The following is a 16,892-nucleotide window of genomic DNA, read 5'->3' as shown; positions in this document are numbered from 1 at the left end:
ATATTTTTTCCTCTAATTATGTTGAGGAACAACTACTCTAAAGCTTCACTGGAGTTTTCTATGCTATGCATGCATCCATTGGAGAGGCAATGTTTATATCTGAAAGCCCAAGTGATCTTGTACAGAACAATATCTTTTTCTTTTCACTCATATTTTGTAGATAAAAAACCAGGTTTATTTGGCAAGCTAGAAAAGATCCCCAATCTCTCTCTTAACAATCCGGAATGGCCCAAATCTGATGCTTAGATCATCTTATGCTTAAAGTTTAAGATGGTAAGTGATATGAAGACATCACTTAAGTTTTCAAAGGCATCTAGGTCAGTAGGGCTAAATTAGTTTTGTCTTTTATATGTTTTTGTATACATGTTCAATTTCATGTCAATGCACCAAACAAAAACAATGTATATTTGTAAGGAGGTACGGGTTGATCTCATTCAAGGATTACTAGGAGAGGGTTGGGAGGTTAATGAGGGGTCACATGAAGGTGATGTGTACAAGTGCAATGTAATAGATTCTACAGTGTCTTTCAGATTCTTGAAGGCACACTCTATTTTGTACATGCGTCTGCACTATCAAAGATGGATGCAAAAGCACGGGACATGGATCCCACTTCAAGTCTCAAAAGAAGAAATTATGTCTATTGAGGTAGCTGTGATGATGCAAAATGGATGGATTGAGTAAGTGGTAGTAAGCAAGCATTGGAGCGTAGCAGACCTGTGCCAACACTTTAGCATCATGGGCTTTGACAATGTGAAAGAGTCAAGTTTCAAGTTGATGAGAAGAAAGGTATATCTGATTCCACTACATGTCTAGAATTAACCCTTACACTTTTTGGTTATTGTCACTTTCAATATTTTTATAGATTGGGAAGCGTAAGGAGGGGACAACCATGGTCCTAGAATCATGGCAAATGGGGGACCTTGAATTTTCAGTAGCAAGGTGCATAGCCCTACCAACACATAATAGGCATATGGAAGAGCTTGAAGATGAACTGAGTATAAGGAAAAATAGTCTCTGTTTTGATGCACGTGAGGGGTAAGAGTTTCAGGATCGAGGTGAAGGCAATGACAAGCTTTCAAGTCAACAAGGAGATGGAGATCAACATGAAGTAAATGTTACAAGAGGGACAAAAAATGTTACAAGATGGAGATCAACATGAAGTAAATGTTACAAGAGGGACAAAAAATGAAGATATTATAACAATTTTAGATTAGATGGCATGCTTGTAATTTTGTAGCAGGCTCTTTTTTAACCAATCTTTATTTAATTGAAATCTTAATATTTTTACAAACTGTAACTTTTTTTGTCTAGCAGTCTAGTGTATAAAGGGCAAACTTTAAATTTTAACTATAAATAGTCTTCTTTCTCATTTTCACGCAATAGAAACCAACCACGAGCTCACACTATCTCTTTGCATTCACATGGCTATCCATTTTGACAACTTTTGTGAGTTCCTCTCCACCATCTCGTGGACAGGCAAGAGAGCTCTCTGTCATGTTCTCTCGTGAAGTCGACTTTGAAAAGTCGCTTGTCCTTGCGTCCCAACATTATGAGACGCAGATTGCATACATGGAGCAATACTTGGCTCCCCACTCCATCTCCTTTTTCCATTGCCCCATTGATCGATGGGTGTCTGTTGAGCTGCTTAAGTACATTTAACAATATGCTCGTCCCTACATCTAGTGTTTTGAACGCTTCTCGACATCTGCATCTCCGCAGGAGCTTATTGTACAATAAGCAAAAGGTGAAGAGTTTGGGGAAGGGCAATTTAGGAACTAGGTTCTTCTCGTGACTTACCACTTTTGCGTTCCTCATCAGCGAGATGAGTATTCAAATGAGGAGGTAGAGATGCCTGCATTGCAATTTGCAGGGTATTTGAGGGATGACAAGGAAGTGAAGACAGTAGGAACGAGTGCTGGTGTGGAAGAACAGCTTGCATCAGAGAACTTTTCAAAGGGTGCACAATCTACAGCTGAACAACCCACTATAGTAGAAGATGCAAGGTCATCTTTTCCACACGAGGAGAGCAAGGTGGTGCCAGAGCTTGAGATCAATCTCTTGGGTACCATTGTGGTGGAAGGTGAAGAATACTTATTTCTTCATGACCTTGAAAAGGTAGCTGGCTTGAGAATGGATGAATGCTTGGACATTATATGCACGCGATGTGAGGTGGATCTTGATACGTCCAACCTCGGTCCTCACCTAGATAGTGCTATATTATTTCTTGGAGAATCTATCGTAGAGACAGTTGCTTTGGTCAAGGAAACTGTGGTTGAGACCGCGGAGCATGCTCTAGTTTCAGAGGAGGAATTCACAACCTTACAAGACAAGCTAGAGGTTGAAAAGGATACCCTTATTGCTAGAGTGATGGAGGAGACCAAAGCATCAAAAAGGATGAGACTAAGTCCTCGGTTTATCTCTTCGTCCCTACCAGCACTTTGACAAAAGAAGACATTGAGTAAGGTAATAATCGACCTTTTACAACCTAGAAACATTTGTAATTATGTATAGGAAAATATTTTGATTTTTTCTTTGATTGCAGAGGGTGGTTGAAATTGACGCATTTGTTGGGTCGAGAGGCGACGGCAGCAGAGACCAGGCCAAGGTCTATGGACATGATGCTGTGTTGGCACACTATCTTGGTCGACTTCTTGTGGATGGCATCGTCATTATCCATAGGGACTACACCCCTCAATCTGCCTTCACTCTTCTTTTTGAAAGCCCTCTCTAAGGTGCTCTGTGTAGTCTCTATGATGGCACAGAGCACCAAATGTATAGTTCTGATTAAAAAATCTATTGCCTTCGATGTTTTTGGTTTTAGATTTAGGCGTAAGCTTCTTACTCGTATAGGTATAGCCAAAAGCATAGGTATAGAGGATCCTCAAGAAATAGCCCAATCACTCCTTGAGCACACTTTGTCCAATAACAAGAGAAGGAAGCTCAATATTGTAAGAAAACTTTTGTAAAGATGATGTATCACTTCTTACTATGAATACAATATAATTTTTGTAAACTTATTTTCATCAAGTATATCATTATTTTTTCTAGTTTGTACCATCAATGTTTTTGTGAATGCATTAGAAATGACCCTGGGAGCCTGGGGGAGTAGTGTCAGAACAGTGCGAATTTTGAGTCTGCATCGTTGTTGTAGAGCCCAAATTCGCATTGTTTTGGCATAGTTTTCCTAGTCCTTCAGGAGCAATTCTGATGCATTGGATGACAAATAATGTATTTTTACATATCATTAAAGGTATTTTTATCTTGTAAATTATTGTTTCTCATAATCAATGTACTCAACTTGGTTATAAATGTATCAAAAATGATTTTGAGTGGCTGGGAGAGCAGTGCCAGAACAGTGTGAATTTTGAGCTTGCACCGCTGTTGTAGAGCCCACATTCGCACTGTTTTGGCATAGCTTCCCTTGTCTTCCAGGAGCAATTCTCATGCATTGAATGATAAATAATGTATTTTTATATATGATTAAAGGTATTTTTATTTTATAAATTATTATTTTTATAATTAATGTACTCAACTTCATTATAAATAAATTAGAAATAATCTTGAGAGTGGCTGGGAGAGCAGTGTCAGAATAATGCGAATTTTGAGCCTGCACCGTCGCTGTAGAGCCTAAATTCGTACTGTTCTAGCATAGTTTTCCCAGTCTTCCAAGAGCAATTTTGATGCATTGGATGACAAACAATGTAATTTTACACATGATTAAAGCTGTTTTTATCTTATAAACTATTGTTTCTCACAATTAGTGTACTCAACTTTATTATAAATGTATCAGAAATGATCCTGAGTGGTTGGGAGAGCACGTAGCAAAAACTCCACAGGAGTTGAACTGAGTTCAAGAGTATAGCCTGGATGATGGAATTATGTATTATAATCGCAGGCTATGTCGACGAGATTACACTCATCAATACATGCAGGCTATAGATAAAAGAAGTTTATCTAGAGAATGCCTACACTGCAAAGAAACAATCTTGAGCCCAAATTATCCCGTAAGATAATATATGTGAGGGATCGCGTCTCATACCACCATGATACCACCCATACATACCTTATCAATTTGAAACTCCCTAGTATGCCGTCGGCTCCGTAGCTAAGAAGAGGAAGAAGCTAAAGCAGAGAGATCCTGAGAGAGAGAGAGAGAGAGAGAGAGAGAGAGAGAGAGAGAGAGAGGGAGTGAGTGAGAGAGACTGTTAAAACTTTGCTGTTGCAGGTTTAACACAAATCCGTTTTTCTAAGTAGAAAATGATATTTTTGATATACAAATATACTAACAGGGAGTTTTTCATCAATAAATTATATTTATAAGAAAAATTCAAAAATAATAATTTTTGGGGTCCCCATAATTTCGGGATCTCATGGATGCAGTGGTTCCTGACAGGTAGTTATGTTTATGGGGTTGTGGGGACCTGACACTTAGTTATGGATGTACTGACTTTTGACAGGCTTTTGACGTGGCCCTTGAATTACAAGCTTTTTGGAGGAAAAAAATTATTTTTCATCATACATATTGGTTGGGTGTTGTTTTTTCCACCTCAAAATGTAAAAAAATAAAAAATATTTTTTTTAACTTTTTGGGGCTAACCTAAATACGAGAATGTTTTGCTGATGTGGAAGGGAGATATGGTGGGAGTTAATGAGAAAGGAGATTTAAAATTGACAAGAAAGATTCAATTTGTAGAGAGTGAAGATAAAAAATTCAAAAAGTAAGACAAAAAGTATGAGAAAAGTCAAAAAGTAAGAGAGAGTATGAGAATATTCTCTTTAAAAAATGAAACTAGGGGGTATGGTTGATGTGAAAAGGTAAAAAATAGGGATCATCATAGCCTTTGTCTCCTTTAAGCCTAGTTTTTTAAGCTCCAATCTCTTAAAATTAGGAATCTTTAGGAGGCTCTTTTTGGGTCGAAAGAATTCCTAATGGCTTATTGCATAAAGTCATACGTATTAAGCTTATGTATATAGCTTAATGCATGAAGCTATATGTATAAAGTTTAATGTATATGACTTTTGCATAAATATATAGATAATAAAGCTATATACATAAAGCGTATACTTAAATCTTAATGCATATATATTTTGCATGAAGTTTAATGCGTTGAGAGCTCTCTTTATGCTCAATGCTTATGTATAAGACTTTATGCATAAAGATAAAATGTATAAGTCTTATGTATTAAGCTTAATGTATAAGCTATATGCTTCAAGCTTAATGCATAAAGTCATATGCATAAAGCTCAATGCATGAAGGTATATGCATAAAGTTTAATGCATATGGTTTTTGCATAAATATATATATAATAAAGCTATATGTATAAGTCATGTATAAATCTTATGCTTGGATCTTAATGCATATGGATTTTACACAAGGCTTAATCTTATGCGCGCATTCAAAGCTCTATGTTCTATTTTTGCATTAATGCATAGATTATATATAATGCCTAACGTTTTATGCTTATGTATATGGATTAATGCATAAAGCTTTGTGCTTTTTCATATGACTCAATGCATTATGTTTTTTTACATGATGTTACAAGCGTTCGTAATCGCATCACTGACAAAAGGACGATAAAAACAGGGAGAACAAAGTGGAAAGTATTTAGTGATGACGATGAGAACTCAAATACTTTTACATCATGTAAAGATAATATTTATGAGTATATTTAAGAGAGCATTGGTTTATGCCACTTCTGTATATGCATTTTATAAAGCTTAACTTAATACATACCTTTAGTGTAAAAGGCTTTATGTGTTAAGCATATGAAATAAGCCATTAAGCCTATTCATCTATCAATGTTTAATCAAGGCAATGCATTTGTATATGTTTATTTTTAATGATTAGAACCAAAACATTAATGAAGATAGTCAATAACATATTATTTTTTGTCACGTATCGAAACATTCAAGATGCATACAATATTGCTCTTCGTAAAAAGCAATATGTGCCATATCTTGTTCATGGCATGCAAGAGCGTGGTGGGTGTACTTAAGGTGACGTCGATATAGCTGAAAAGAATCTTTTCAACGTGGAGAGAGAATCATATTATCTCGTTCATGTAAGAAACAATAGCTCATAATGAGCTTATCAATTTAGTGCAACGAGCTTAGCAAAATATAGTTTATGATTTAGATATAATGAACTATGTAATTTGTAATACAATCTATGAAATATTGTATTGTAATTTTTTTGAAGTTTAAGTATTTAAGTGTTCTAAGAAAGTATCATTAACTAGTGTCTAAATAGTATGATTAAAAAAAACAGAGATAGAATGGGGAAGATTTGTGGGGACAAGTTTGGAAGCTAGAACAAGTAGGCACATAAGAAACCCAACAAGGATATGGTGAGGGGAAGAAGAAAGGTGTTGGAAAGAGTCCACCTTGTTTACAAGCTTCGAGAATGTTGGATTTGGTACTAGCCCAGTGAGAGATCTTGTGGGCTTTCTCCGTGCATGTCCTAAAAAATCTCACCCATTGTGTCTCCGTTTTTTGTTTTTACAAATTGTCCACATCTATAGCCATGCGTAGGCATGTCTCCACAAATCTCACCTATTCTTTCTTCGTTTCTTTTTTGTAGACAGTCCGTTGCTATAGCCGCGAGTATATACATGGATAAGTGTGTGGCTTTTGACGCTATTGTAGACGCGTTTAAATGTGTGATTGTAATCACGTGCTCGTTGTCGCGTACATAGTCATTTTGATAGTCGTGTGAATATTTTTTTCATATATATTTTGATAGTCTTGATAAGGATGTGCTCTTTATTTGTTGTAGTGTTACTAATAGATTTATCTCAATTGTACTTCACTTTGAAAATCCGCTTACATCTAATTATTCTTTTCTTCTTAGGTAATGATAGTAAATTGTATGTTATATTTGTATCTAATTTAGTCGTCTATTTATCCATGGAATCTTTACAATCTTATGTTTAAGTGTCCTCAAAACATGGGGGCTTTATCTCTTGAATGGATTTGACTATAGATACATAATAATGATTTTTATATCTACTATCTCTCAACCTATCAATTGGATATCAAACCTTGGTGGATCTCTATATACTTGGATCTAGATTATTTTCAAGTATTCTCAACTCTTCTTAGACTCTTTATACACCAAGTGTAACCATTATCAAGATTTTAAATTTCTCGTTAAGGTTATGTTTTGGACTACTAGACTCTCCATCAACAAAGGAGTGACCTTTTGAAACATTAGTATTATAAAAGGTTGATTGTTCTTTTCTTTTTCCTTGTGTGATGTATGGTGAACTTGTTAAATTTTCAAAACTAATAGTATCACCATGTAATATGGCATAATTTGTTTAATATTATGTCTCAAATTGCTTCTCTCAAAACAGTCTCACTGTTGGAGGACTTTGTTGATCTACTAAGTGTCTATGATTGTTGCTCTGTATTTGAGACATCCATTCAAGTTTTTTATTTAGTCTTCATATAGATTTTGATTGGTGTATATCAGTTTCTCATGATATCAAACATATCATTGTCCACTCATATTGCAAGTGTAGTGATGTCATATGGTACATTGGTTCTACATTAGTGCAATATTCATATAATAAGATTAAAGTTTTAAAGAATATTTATCGTGTTTCGTTACTCCATTGTTAGTCCTAGTTTGGGACATGTCAAGCACGAGCTATGTACCTCAGGGACCACACATAAAAAATAGTCGATAGGATGGAAAAGTCTTCATATTGTAGTCGGCCTAGCATCAATAGGTATGACTAAGAGGAATGTGGACATTGGCAAGCATCATAAACACACACATTATTTAGTGCTTAAATGTAGCATGTTTTGTCCACATAAAAAGTCAATAGAATTTCTATTGATCGATTAGTAGCAAAATATCATACCATAATCTAACTCTCAATCAAAATCATCATTCATAAAATCATTTTGAGCAGTACAAGAGCAATTATGTGTGCCTAAAGTTTTTAGCTTCTTGCCACATACATTCAACATTCAGCACTTGATTGTGCTACAATTTTTAAGAACTTCTCGCGAAGAGAATTCTTTAGCATTCAGCCAACATATGTGTATTCTTCAGTTTTGGGTTTCCATAGTGGTCATCGAAGAGCTATTCAAAGGAGCTTGGACATCATATGGTCTACATTCGATCTACTTTGTATGATTATCAATAAAAGTCACATAATAGTTGCATCATTTGAATCATGTCAACTTAATTGGCTCCCAAACATCTGAATGTACCATATCCAAAGGTCTTTGACCTACGTTCTTATCATTAAAAAATGCATGTTTAGTCTTACATATTTGATTGGCATGCTTTATGCATTTCATTTGCCTTAAACTCTGGTAAATAATAATACTTATTATTTTCAGTTGTTTAAATGGCATGTCCAATGTGTTTATGTTAAATGTTGATGTTTACAATCACATTTGTATAACATGCAAACAATGTAGTCTTCACTTCAGACATACTGACATTCAATGTGAATATTCAGTCAACTCTAGTTTTCTTTAAAATTATATTGAAGTCTTTCACATAAAATTCATGAAGGTTAAATCTCAATTTTGGGCCTTGTATAATCATTTGATTAACACAAATCAAATTCTTGCTTATGTTTGGCGCATAACACACATTAGCAAGATGCTCCATTTATATATCTATATATATAAATTTTTTAACATGCACAATACGGCGTGTTGTATCATCAGGCATTTTCAATTGGTTTCTTTAAATTTCTCATTTCACTAAATTTTACCATGATAATAGCATTTTACGCTATTTTTATTTTTGTTTCTTTTTCATCCATTGCATTTTCTCTTGCTTTCGTTCTCTAGAGTGGCCTCTCACATATTTGTGATTAGAAGTTATGTCGTTGTCTCTGGCTTTTGTTTTCATATATACTTGTATCTCGGTATCTAGATGAGGATTTGTCTCTATCTCTACTTATGTTCGAGTAGAAGATCAAACTCTACTCCTACATCGTTGTATATTTTCAAAACATGATTTTCTCTCCATATTCATCTCCTTGCTAGTCACAAGGACTACAAGGTCTTAAAAGTTGAGATTTTTTTTAAAAAAGTTTGAAATTACTCATAATCTTTTTTTCAGTTAATTTGTTATGCCTAACACCAATTCATTATCTCTGAGTGGTGCTTCAATAGAGCCTAGGACATTAGTAAGTTTTATAATCATCAATAAAAAATCATTAATATATAGTTTTTTCTATTATATTATGCAGCTCTTGCTTTAAGTATATCTTTTTAGTCTTTGTACTTGTGCTATACAACTTAAACAAGGTATTCTACACATCTTTAGGTATTGCCACATCTTATATATGATCACTCATAGAGTTTGACACACTAATAGAGAGCCAATACATGTCTTTACTAGTCCTTTGATGCCATCATACTCACAAGGGACGGGGGATGATAATGGGGGAAGAGAACGGGATAGGAGACGGCCATAAGTAGGGAACGGGGATGGGGGAGGGAACGACATTTAAAAAATAAAATTTTAAGATTTTTTGCTTTACACTTATTCAAAAGGACACCACATGTCCATACATATCTTGGAGGATAGCTTCGTCGCCCAAAGGCTTCGTATCCGCAAAAAATCCCACTACATGCTTGGGGCCAATGATCTCCATGGTGGTAGTCCGATCCATCGCAAGCACATTTGCGCTCTTCTCAGTGTCGGATGCATCATGAGATGAGATTAAGTACATCTGTCCACAGGAATATGCAACGACACCATGAATACTCCACTTGTGGGTGTCGCTCCATCCATACACAATGAGGGAGACTATGTTCCTCTCCCATTGTCGCTTTGTGTTGTCGGCCTCTTACTCTACAATGTGCTTCTCCTTCTCGAGCAATGTAGTGCACAAGCTCTCGGATAAGGGGGACATAGGTTGAGACATACTTCCCAATTTTCTTAACCATGGCCTTGAAGTATTTCAACCTATTCAAGAAAGCAATTCACTAATTAGAATGGGACTAGTATGATGAAAACATGAATGATGAATCAACGATGATCAATCGCACTTACCTAGCCGCTTGAAAGGCAATGTGGTCGTGGAAGGAGAGGGTCATCGCCATGTGCACCTCCTCCTCCAACATGGGGTTTCCATTCTCCCCAAGTGTAGATTGTTGTTGTGGGCCATGCAAGGGTTAAGAGACCATGGAGATGGAGGGTGCAACGACACCATGAATACTCCACTTGTGGGTGTCGCTCCATCCATACACAATGAGGGAGACTATGTCCCATTGTTGCTTTGTGTTGTCGGCCTCTTACTCTACAATGTGCTTCTCCTTCTCGAGCAATGTAGTGCACAAGCTCTCGGATAAGGGGGACATATAGGTTGAGACATACTTCCCAATCTTCTTAACCATGGCCTTGAAGTATTTCAACCTATTCAAGAAAGCAATTCACTAATTAGAATGGGACTAGTATGATGAAAACATGAATGATGAATCAGCGATGATCAATCGCACTTACCTAGCCGCTTGAAAGGCAATGTGGTCATGGAAGGAGAGGGTCATCGCCATGTGCACCTCCTCCTCCAACATGGGGTTTCCATTCTCCCCAAGTGTAGATTGTTGTTGTGGGCCATGCAAGGGTTAAGAGGCCATGGAGATGGAGGGTGTTAGTGTGATGGATGAAGCAACATTCTTCCTTGATGGTAAAGGTGATGGCATGCATGATCCTAATCCACTATATGACTCCATCGTAGAGCCTTGAGTTCCTCTCTCCATCGTCATGGGATCCATGGCCACTCGTGGTGTCCTTGCTACTTTGACTGTCTCAGATGACAAGCTTGTCGAGAAGTTCTCGTCTATTTTCGGGCGTGACATTCATGTAAAACCGCACCTCATGCCCACTCTTAAGCAAGAGGTGGGCTTGCACTTTGTGGGCACCACCTGTTCCTTGGTACATGCAAATCTTGCATGCCCATGGCCGAGAATTGTCTCCATGAGCGGATGGGGTGTAGCTAACATCCTCCCACCATGTCCATCCCGTCGTCCTTCTACGGGAAGCCTCGGCATGGGCGAAGGATTCCATGGTTGAAGATGGCTTGTCACTTGAAAGTTGATATCTTGAGAGAGGGAGAGAGAGGCTTGAGGGAGGAATACTTGACACTAGAGTGCTTGTGTGAGAGGCTTGGAAGCTCAAAGAGGCTTGAGGAAAAGAGACTTGAGTCTATAGTGCTTGTGTGAGAGGCTTGACGGAGAGAGACTAGAGTGCTTGTCTGAGAGCCTAGAGGCTTGGAAGTTGGAAGATTCAAGAGGCTTGAATCTTGAGGGAGAGAGACTAGAGTGCTTGAAGGCTTGAGCCTTGAATGTGTGTGTGAGGAACTGTGTGTGTGTGCTTGTTCTTATATCAATAGGCAAGAGGAAGAGACAAGGCATGAGGGCCACTATGGCCCTTGTGACTATGGGCCAAAATGGCCCCCAAGACAGCATCCCTAACGGCCATAAAATGGTTATAAAAATGACCGTTAAAGTGTGCAATGGATCCTTGTCGTCCTCCACACCATCCGTGTCCAGTGTCATCCTGGTCTCCTCGTCCCTTGTGAGGGATGCCTTCAGGGGGGAGACACCAGTCTGTCCCCATCCTTGACATGTTCTGAAATGGCATCCCCACGTCTCATCCTCTCATCCCTTGCTTATGGATGCTATACTTTGAAGATACATATTTATTGTGGAGTGGGATTTTCTTTGGAAGTCTTCATCTTCTCATTGTCACTTGGAATAAACTTTAAATGATATTTTTTAATGAGAAAATTTATTATCTTAAACTTCGATGCATGGAAGTTGTTCTTATACGATTAATTATCACTCACAATGTTGGATATATTGTTAGCCATAGTTACATGTGAAGACTTTCACTTAAAACAAAAAATAGTATTGTGCTATCTAAATGGCATTTACTATAAATTTTATACTCACAACAATCTTGCAGTCTCTAGTAATCTGCATTATAGATGTATAAACAACCACTTGAAATAGTATAAACCTATTATATAGTCGCTTTAAGTGAACTAGTCACGTAAACGTATGCTAACTCTAGGTTAACACGGACTATCAACATGTATCAATAACGCACATGTATATCTATGATAAACTTATTAAAAGTGTGATTGGTCATAATGAGTGGAGATGAGCTATCTATAATAAGCACACCTGTATCTACGACAAGCTTAGTGGAAGTGTGCGTTGGTCACAAGTGTAGCTGAGCCATCTATAATGATCCATAAGCAATGCACAAGTAGTGTATGAGTCACTAAAGGATGTACAATTGATAACTCATTTCATTCATATTTTTGGTATAATTATGCTCAATGATATACTCAAGGGATGATTGATAGTCAAGTGAGAAAGTGGACATCTACCTAATGTATGCTTAGACTAGCTTGGATAATGTTATATAATAAGTGGACTCTCAAATTAGTTATTGGGTGTGGAGGTTCAAAATTATAACTCCCTTGTATATAAGTAAATTTCTCCAATTAGAAAGAGACATTTCCTTGAGTGTTGATTGAGAGTGTGCTCTTAATTTTTATGCTCTAGCTCTTTATCATATTCTATTACTCTTTTGGTAGTGATTGTGTGCTAGTGAGAGTGTGAGTGAGAAAGAGAGAGAGGACTATTGTCTTATGTGGTGGAGCATTGAAAAGATTCGGGAAGGAGAGAGATCTTGAGCTCTTGCAAGCACATACACACTCACACAATGATGGATAAGATACACACAAAGATGAAAGGTTAAAATCTTCTTCTTCTCACTTAAAAAAGAAGGCTAAAATCTTCTTCTTCTCACTTAAAAAATAAGGCTACAAAAGATAAGAGAAAACCCAACATAAGTACTCTAAGAGTACTATGGCACTCTAAAGAGTACTATGTGTAAGTAATCTATAATGTGAATACAATAAATAAGTGTGATGACAAGATAAGTATGCCATAACGCATTTGGACTAGGTAGGTGTAGTTCAATTCTAGATCATTGGCAAATATCCATATCCATCGTATCAACTATCAAACACGCTAGTGGTGTAAATGTGGAACTGTGGAACGGTCACCTAGGTGTGTCATGAGTGTTAGTTCGTGTTGAGCTTGACATCTCAACATTGTCTCTCAAGCTCAACTCTACCTCCATGAGTGTTAGTTCGTGTTGAGCTTGACATCTTAACATTGTCCCTCAAGCTCAACTCTATCGCCACGACTCCAAGTATATTGCAAAATTTGTAAAGTTTCTCTCCTTCCAAGGTCTTGGTGAAAATGTCAGCTAGTTGCTCCTCTGTGTTGACGTACACGAAATCAACATCTCCTGTCAAGACCTCTTTGATGAATTGATAATGGATCTCTATGTGTTTGGACTGGATTCTTGGTCAACTGTATGCTACTAAGGTTATCACAGTAGATAAGGACTTGTCTATTTACATGCAGTCCTAAATTTATAAGTATCTTACGTAACCAAGCTACCTCACATGCTACCATCATAGCATTTCTTTACTCTATCTTTGTACTTAAGAAGCAACTCTTGGTTGCTTCTTGCTGCTCGATGTAACAGCACCACTATCAAAGGAAAACATAAACTTGCTAGAAGATGAAAGATCTTCTATTCAAGATGCTACCAGTTTAATGTGCACAAGCCATAGTCACAAAAAACACATTTCTAACTTTTAAAACCTAGAAACCTCTGCAGTACAATAGTTTTGTCCAAATTTTAGGTTTCAGTTTTTTCTCTTTTTCTTTTGGGGGGGGGGGTTTTCTTGGCTTTTTGTTCATATGTTCCTCATCACCTTCTAACTCCTCTTCTCTTTCTCTATCTAAAAAACCTCAAAACCTTTGCAGTAAGGTAGTTTTGTCCAAATTTTAAGTTTTTTTCATTTTTTTGGTGGGTTTTTTTTCATTCCATCTCCTCCTTTTTACTTCCGTCTCCTCTCTTTCTTCTTGTCTACTCTTGACCTATGTTCCTTCCTATTTTCTTTCACTCTCTCCTTAACTTCTTTCTTCTTTTTCTTCCACTTCCTCTCCTTTTCCCCTCTTCTGCACCTTGTTTCATCTCCTTCCTTTTTCCCCTCTTTCTTCTTATACCATCTCTTGCTCTGTTGCTTTTCTTCCTTTTACACTTCTTCTCCTTCCTTCCTCCTCCCACTTTCTCCTCTTTGCCATCTTCTGCTTTACAGCTTTTATTTTCTCTCCTTTACTCTCTTCTTCTTCTTCTACCACCTCCCTTTCATGATGATTTACAATGCATTTCTCTCTCTCTCTCTCTCTCTCTCTCTCTCTCTCTCTATATATATATATATATATATATATATATATATATATATACATATATATAATTCTAATAAAAACCTCATTATTTTTTTGTTTTTTTAGTGATGGACGAAACATTTTGAAAAAAAACCTTCAAAACCTTGAAACTTTAAAAACCTAGAAATGTTTCTTGTAGAGAGAAATTTCAACATCACTTGGCACCTAGCTTGGTTCTCATAGGAGGTTTACCCTAGTATATAGAGAAATGTCATTAAAAAAGATAAAATATTACATGAAATAGTGTCTACTTTATTACTTTATGCACACATATTTGTACAAAAATACAAGCTATGTTGTTAGAAAAAATGCAAGCATAGCTCGATAAGTACAAAAAATGTATGTATAGAAAGGGTGGCATGTCCTACTCGTTATCATCATCTCCACCTTCCTCACCTTTTCCCTCACTATTTTTACTTGGCCTCTTTCACGTCATTGTGTGGGTCTTTTGGAATGCCTTGCATGCATCGACGAATATAAAGTTTATAGTTGACGATGCTTATAAACGTTAAAATTGCAATGTGTCTGACCATCGTAGCACCACCATCACCACTACATTGGCTACGAGATGACCATCATCACGTGCTATGTTGCTCCAAAGCCTTAGTCCCATCAATGGGATTGGAAGGAGCCGTTGAAGAAAACGCTTGCTTGGTTATCTCAAATTTTTCAGGAGACAACATTTGTTAGAAGCTATGGATCCATAGATTTAAAACAAACATATAAGTGCATTAGGGTTTTTTCTCTATACATTAGGACTATCTCTGATAGTCCTTTATGCATGCCATATGTATATAGCATGCATAGAGGGTATTCCGAACTATAGCCCTAATGTGTAAAGGGCTACCTTCTATGCATTAGGGCTATCCTTAGGATTGCTCTCTATGCTTGCTATATGCATATGGCATGAATGCCATATATTGCATATGGGCTATGGATATACATAGAGTGCTACCAAGGATAGCCCTAAATGCATGCCTATAGATTTTTTTAAAAAAAAACTAGATAATGAATAGAGCAACAATCTTGCATCCCTCCTTTAGGATAAGTGAAGGATTCGGAGCTAAATGTGCGTGAAGAACTTTGATAAATTCCACAAAATCATCGACTGCAAAACTCCATTGCAAAGACGATCTTGGAGTGAGCTTTTATATGCCACAGAGTAGGTGTATTGCCGTCACTACACAGAGAAATAAGCTGGCTATTCATCATGACGAGTGAATGATTATAGTTGCTTTACTACATAAAAGTTCGTTGGTTGCTTTCGCAGTGTAAGGTGCCACAAGGAGTTGGGGCTTTCTATCTCTAAAGGAGACTAAATCTCAACTTAACTCTGTATTTTACCAAAAGTTGTGTTTCTTCTCATCGTGTGCATAGAAGAAGTCGATCATTGATGTGGCTGGTTTTGTCAAATATAGCTTGATATTGCAAAGAAAAGCTGTAGGTAGCTTATACAGAGAGCCTCTTTCTCTCTCTCTCTCTCTCTCACAAGCATCCTCTCTTTTTTATAGAGATAGAAGTCTCTTTCTAACATTCGATAAGAACGAGTTCTTGTCTTTATACACACATACACAGATTGCAAGTCTAACAAAAAGAAGTAAAACTTAATCTTACCGCATACATAAGAAATGAGAGGTTGGTTTCTTACTAACTTAAGAACATAGTAGAAGCTTGTACTAAGATCTTAAAGAGCATAAACACTTTAGAGAATCACACTCAATGAGCATGTACTATTATTAAGTTAATCACATAGAGAATATAATAAAAATCAAACATAATAATTGAGCTTAAAGCTTACTAATACGCGAGCATAGAGGCAATCTTAACACGCATATAAAGAATGGGTATAGAAGTACTACCAGAGAAAAATGAGCACTCTTGTTGTGTAAGGTGGACTTCTTCTTTTTTTAACGAAAAATTATAAGGTACGCTATTAATTAATTTCAATGTGTTTTCATTTCGTTCCTTTTGTATAGATTTTTATTCTAAAGTAAATAATTATATCTTCACTTTTCAAAGCACTAACGCTTTAAAGATACATTTGTCTTATCGTTTGTTGATAAATATTTGGCATAAAAAGATACATTTGTCTTATTGTTTGTTGATAACTATTTGGTATAAAAAGATACATTTATCTTATTGTTTGTGGATAAATATTTGGTATAAAAAGATTAATTATTGTTTTAAATCCGTGTGTGTGCATGAGAGAGAGAGAGAGAGAGAGAGAGAGAGAGAGAGAGTGTGTGTGTATAATTTAAAAAAAGTCGGTATAAGACACCACGGGGAGGGAGGGGTTTATAATAGGCGTTTATAATTAAAAATAGTAGGTAAATGATATTGGGAGGGAGGGGGTTATAATTAAAAATAGTAAGTAAACAATATTGGGAGGCAAGGATGTATAATTATAAATAGTAGGTTAAAAATACTTGAAATATTTAATATTTAGTAAATAATATTATCTATATATATTTGTATTATTTTAGTAAATAATATTTAACAAACATGTCCTATCTTGTCAAAGCACTAATTGATGGGATACACACTAGTCTTGTTATTTATGTTGATGATTTTTTGGTGCTACAATCTTATTTATA

The 16,892-nt window shown here is 36.4% G+C and overlaps 1 protein-coding gene across 3 annotated transcripts in view; it reads left to right on the top strand.

The window, feature by feature from the left end:
- The window catches only part of LOC147633142 (MADS-box transcription factor 23-like), a 69,586-nt gene that overhangs the window by 28,432 nt on the left and 24,262 nt on the right, over positions 1 to 16,892 (top strand). The gene's annotated exons all lie outside the window — the stretch shown is intronic.

This window comes from Cibotium barometz, chromosome 12 (assembly GCF_041138505.1).
Source record: "Cibotium barometz isolate CiBa-2024 chromosome 12, ASM4113850v1, whole genome shotgun sequence".
In the NCBI taxonomy this organism is placed as follows: Eukaryota; Viridiplantae; Streptophyta; class Polypodiopsida; order Cyatheales; family Cibotiaceae; genus Cibotium; species Cibotium barometz.
This window is presented reverse-complemented; position numbering and strand designations above follow the sequence as displayed.